Source organism: Solanum verrucosum, unplaced genomic scaffold, assembly GCF_900185275.1.
Source record: "Solanum verrucosum unplaced genomic scaffold, falcon-dt-bn FXZP01000208.1, whole genome shotgun sequence".
Taxonomy (NCBI): Eukaryota; Viridiplantae; Streptophyta; class Magnoliopsida; order Solanales; family Solanaceae; genus Solanum; species Solanum verrucosum.
Window position 1 is genome coordinate 1,000,678 of NW_026020329.1, and position 6,373 is coordinate 1,007,050.

Sequence of the window (6,373 nt, forward strand, 5' to 3'; positions counted from 1 at the left end):
TACACTAAAACTAAATGGTACATTAATGCAAAACATAAGATTAACTTGAACAGAAATACTAACCAGTTAAGCAGATTAATTTATCAGCAATAAAGTTTTTGAACAGAATTATTTCCCCCAAAACAGTAACACAGCAAGAAGGCATACTCACAAAGCACCAGAATTCTTCTTTTCTTTCAAAGAGTAGAGGGTGTTTTTGCTAATTGTTAAAATGTTTAAACCATGAGAAAAATAATGAGAGGGGGTCTTCTTTTATAGTGGGAAGGGGTCGGCATTAAAAGAAAGAAATAAGGAAGATTCAATTAGAACATATTTTCCTTATTCAGGAGGAAGCCAAACCCAATTTATTTATTTTTCACCAAATATAAACATATAAGAAATTAGCCCTATTTTAATTAAGGTAAAGAAAATCAATAAACCGTAGTGACAGAAATGTAGAACAAGCAAAGAGAATAATTTGAGACAGTAAATTAATATAGTAAAAAAATTACACATAATTATTTAAGGAAGGGGGAATTACAGTCAGATTCATGCTCACATATTATAATAATTTAATATAAACATATAAATCAGAAATTGGTACGAAATATATATATGGTAGGACCTATAAGCAAGAGGAATCAATTCACAGATCCAATATTACAATAAACTTATCAAATGGTCATGCTAAATTAATAAAGCATTACAATCAATCCAAAATCAAACGTTATAACCAACTAGCCAGTATATACCATATATAAACATATACAAAATACTAATGAGTGAGACACGATTAACGGGGTGACAAGTAAGTATCCATAATAACAAAGTAATCAAAATGATAGCATGCAGATTTAAAGATAGACATGGATATTTCACAATAATATATTGAGAAAATAGAGGGATTATTAACAATTCCACTATAATCAAGAAATCACAATCCAGAAATCAAGGGTTAGCCGCAGATCTTAGTAAAAAGTAAACAATGAAGTTAACATAAATTTTAAACAATAATACCTAATTGAAAATGTGAAGTCCCATGAGATCTCGATGTTTCTTCGGTTGCATGATGGTTGTCATTCCGTCGGAATATTGCTTCGCCGAAGCTGCGCGCCATTGTTGATCGGAGCTTGCTGCCTCGTTTGTTCTCACTAGAGCACGCTACCTTTGTTGGAGCTAGGCTATTTCTCTGATACGAGGGAAGTTGTACGTCAAGCCTCAAGAAGTATACATGGTAGTTATAGGTAAGAAGTAGTATTATTAGTTACTTTCAATATTTACAAATAACTCCCCAAAAGTAAATATGTTATTTACTTTTGGTACTCAGTAGATAGTACAATGTGTCAGGTGGTTATTTTCCATTCTATCCAAATTAGGGATATATATATATATATATATATATATATATATATGTAAGAGAAAGTTGGAGAGTTAATGAGAATTATCATCTATCTTTTGCCCTAAGTTTCTTTATCTAACACATTTTCTTCTTGCATTTCTTTTGTTTATTTCTGATCTTGCAACAGTGGTATCAGAGCATTTTTCTCGACTCTTTGGGATCAATGTCGAGTGAGTTAGCTAATATTCATAATATGCTGCAACAAATGTCCACTGAGATGACTAAATTCAGTGCACGACAAGACCAGCTGGAGGTGAATCATGAGAAATCTTTTCACAAGCTTCAACTGAGTGTTGAAAAATGGAGACGACCTAGATAGGGCAAAGAAGTGTTGTCAACCATCAAAGAAGGTGGGTTGTACTCTCCATCTGATAACCCTCTCATTTATGCAAATTTATTTGCTCATAGTACTCCATCCTCATATTTACGACCTCTCTTGAACAACCCACCCACCATTATGCAAAACCCTAGATCTAATCAACCAAATACTACCCTAGTTTTTTCATTCCCATCTCCTCAATCAGTTCCCAATACTGAGACAAACCTTTCCCTACCCTCCATTTTTGGGTTGCAGAATGTCGACTCCTTGTTTAGCTAAGGGTTTTAGAGTCCACCCTTGTTGCTCACAATCAACAACAATTCATGCCCATCTACTCCACAGCTTCTAACCCAACCTACACTAGTGCCCACTTCATAACTGTGCCTTCTCAAGGATATCAGTATTCCCCAGCCCCAAATTTGTTTACTGGACCCTTCTTCCATCATTCCCAAACCACCACCCAACCAAACCCGTATCCTTCTTCCCAAGTTAATCCAACACCAAATTCGAATTTACCATATCCAACTTTCACTAAGTACACTAGGGTGGAATTCCCTAAATTTGATGGTAACGACTTGAGAGATTGGTTGTACAAAGTAGAACAATTATTTTTCATTGAAGAGGTGCCTACTTACCAAAGGCTCAAGCTAGCTGCTATACACTCTGAAGGGGTGGCCTTATAGTAGCATCAATGATACTTTAGAAGAAGACCTCCGGGATTCCTCCATCATGGGATGAGTATGTATATGCCTTTGCTGATAAATTCGGGGCAGAATACACAGACCTCATGACTGAATTGATAGGAACTAAACACACTAGTTTTGTTAAAGATTTTCAAGCTGCATTTGATAGTGTCATGACTAGGATAAATTTATCTACAGACTATGCCATTAGTGTGTTCATAAATAGGCTTAAACCAGAGCTGAAAGATGTTGTTCGAAGAGGGAAACCCTACAACTTACCACAAGCTTATGATCTAGCCATATTGGAGGAATCTTCTTTTGCAGCCCAAAGTAAAGCAATTAGAGGAACAAATGTTGGTCAAATATAAGGTCATTATAAAGGGGAGCCACCTACTTTCCAGGGGGCTGGTGCATTTGCTAACAAGAGTTACCCTACAGTAGTAGATGCTAATAGAAGAAGAAAGTTGACTCCTGCTCAAAATAAACGACACAAGATCTCAAGGGATCTACTATTTTTTTGATGAAAAGTATGTCTTGGGGCACAAGTGTAGACCCAATAGTCACTTGTATTCCATTGAGTTGGAAGAAGTCGAAAGAGGGGATATTAATGATGATGCAGAGGTGGCCTTGGAAGAAGGGGAAATTGAAGCACTGTTGAGGGACCTTATAGAGAATTGTGAGATCTCCTTACAAGATTTGAATGGCATCAAAGGTTACAGGACCCTGAGAATTAGTGGGTACACTACCAAGAAACCCATTAACATCCTCATTGATTGTGGGTCTACTCATAATTTCATCAACGAACAAGCTACTAAGAGGATAGGCTGTAAGGTTCAAAATATCACCCCTCAAAATGTTGGTGTAGTTGATGGGAGGACTATTCAATCTTACAATGGTTGCCAGAAGTTCAAATGGTTGATGCCAGGGTCAACTTTTGAAAATGATTTCCTAATTCTTCCTATAGGCAGTTGTGATGTTGTATTGGGAATACAGTGATTGTGTAAACTTGGGGATATACAAATGAGCTTTGGAAATCTCTTCATGAAATTTAACTACTTGGGAAAACAAGTCGCTTTACAAGGGACTTGCCCTTCATTTAAAATTGTTGGGGCTAAAACCTTGACTAGTCTATCTAAAGACAATGTCTAGATTTTTATGATCAGAGTCTATAATGAAGAAGATGAGAAGAACATTACATTCATGAAAAATGATGCGGGACCTGAAGAAATTCAAGGATTAATAGAACAGTACAGGGACGTTTTTAATGAACCAAAGCAATTACCCCTTTCTAGGGTGTGTTTGATCATCACATACCCTTAGAGGAGAATAGCAACCCTGTAAATTCAAGACCATACAGATACTCTCCAATTCAGAAAGATGTGATTGAGAAAATGACCAAGGAGATGTTGAATCAAGGTATTGTTCATTACAGTTGCAGCCCTTATGCCTAACTTGTAGTACTAGTGGGAAATAAGGATGGTTCTTGGAGACTCTATGTGGATTACAAGGCTTTGAATAAGATCACCATCAAAGATAAGTCCCCCTTACCAATCATTGATGAGTTATTGGATGAACTGGGTGGCTCTCATATTTATTCAAAAATAGATTTGAGAGATGGATATCATCAGATTAGGATAGCCCCTGCTGATGTCTCTAAGATAGCTATCAAAACTCATTGTGGAAACTATGAGTTTCTAGTCATGCCATTTGGGTTGACTAATGCTTCATTCAGTTTTCAAGGACTCATGAACCACATCTTCCATCAATATTTAAGAAAGTTTATTCTAGTGTTCTTTGATGATATTTTAGTCTACAACAAGAACTTGGAAAAGCATGTCCAACACCTGAAGATTACATTTGATCTAATCCTACAAAACCTGGCCAAGCATAGCAAGTGTGTATTTACTGCTGAGAAGGTGGGGTATTTAGGGCATTACATATCTGGACAAAGAGTGTCTACAAACCCCGAGAATATTGAAGTTTTCTGAAATTGGTCTGAACCTAGTACTCTCAAGAGGTTAAGAGGATTTTTGGATCTGGCAGGGTACTACAGGAGATTTATAAAAGGATATGGAGTGATTAGTAAGCCATTAACTGACTTACTGAAGAAGGACAACTTCGCATGGTCTAGTCAGGCTAGTGAAGCCTTTCAAGCACTCAAGACCGTCTTAACTACTGCTCTTGTGCTTATCTTACCTGATTATGGTCAGCCATTTGTGGTGGAGACAGATGCTTGAAATGTGGGAATAGGATTTTTCCTCATGCAAAAGGGATAACCCATTGCCTACTTGAGCAAGGGTCTTTTTGTTAAACATCAGGTACTTTCTGTGTATGACAAAGAATTATTAGCATTGGTCATGGTTGTCAGCAAATGAAACCAACACTTGACTGCGGGGCAGTTTGTAGTCAAGACAGACCAGAAGGCACTCAAGTTCTTATTGGAGCAAAAACTTCATACTGGATCACAACTGAAATGGATAGCCAAGCTAATGCAATTTTACTTTATCATAGAATACAAAAAAGGGAAGGAGAGCACAGTAGTTGATGCTCTTTCTAGGCTACCACTGGTGGAGTTGGCAGCTCTTACTCTCTCTACAGTGAAAATTGATCTTCTAGAAATGATTAAGCAGAGTTAGACTTCAGATCCTGAAGTTAATGTGATAACACAAAGCTTGGATAAGGGAACTGATGTATATCCAGGGTATACAATCTTACATGGTCAACTAAGGAGGCCGGGGAAACTGGTCATAGGAGCAGATGCTCAACTAAGATCCAACCTCATTCAACTTTGGCATGACACTATGGTGGGAGGACACTCTGGTATTGAGAATACCTACAAAAAGTTAACTGCATTGGTTTATTGGAAGGGGTTGAGAGATGATGTACATGCTTACGTCAAGGCATGTGATGTATGCCAAAAAAATAAATATGACAATGCTAGCATCAACATGGACTTCATTGATGGGCTTCCTAGGTACAAACAGAAAATAGTGATATGGGTGGTAGTGGATAGGCTGACAAAGTATGCCCACTTTGTGTGTCTTGCTCACCCTTATTCAGCTCATGATGTTGTCAGTCTGTTCTTAGAGCACATTTACAAACTTCATGGGGTGCTTGAAGACATTGTGAATGACAGGGACCTTGTGTTTACAAGCAAGGTTTGGCAGGAGTTGTTTGCAATGTTAAGAGCGACCCTTAACACTTCCACTACATACCACCTACAAACAGATGGTCAAACAGAAGTTGTTAACAGGTGCTTGGAGACCTACCTTAGATGTTTCTGTTCAGATTCACAGAAGGACTGGTCGACCTATTTAGCAATTACTGAATGGTGGTATAATACCATTTTTCGCTCTTCTATACAACAAACTCTTTATGAGGCACTATATGGTCAACCACCTCCCTTACATTTGCCATAATTTGCTTGAGATTCAGCAAACGAAGAAGTAGACAGAACACTTCTTACAAGGAAGTTTAAGCTGCAACAATTGAGGTATCACTTAAAGAAGGCTCAACAAAGAATGATTGATCAAGCAAATAAACATAGGTCGGATAGACAGTTATGCATTGGGGATTGGGTGTACTTAAAATACAACCATACAGACAAATCACTCTATCAAAAACTCATTTCACAAAACTTTTTTCCAAATACTATGGACCTTATCAGATACTAGAAAAGGTAGGTGTTGTAGCATATAAAATCTCAGTCCCGAGTAAGTTGTTACTTCATCCAACATTTCATGTCTCTCGGCTAAAGAAGTGACATTATTTACCAATTGAAATATACCACCCACCAGTCATTGATATATCTAGTCCCTACTGCCCTCAACCAATGAAGATTATGGATAGAAGAATGGTTCAAAAAGGAAACAAGGCTATCACTCAAGTTAAAGTGCATTGGGTTCAGTTTCCTCCCGAACAAGCTACTTGGCAAGATTATCATGCCTTGTTAGTAAGGTTTCCTTCTTTTCTTCCTTGAGGTCAAGAAAGTTC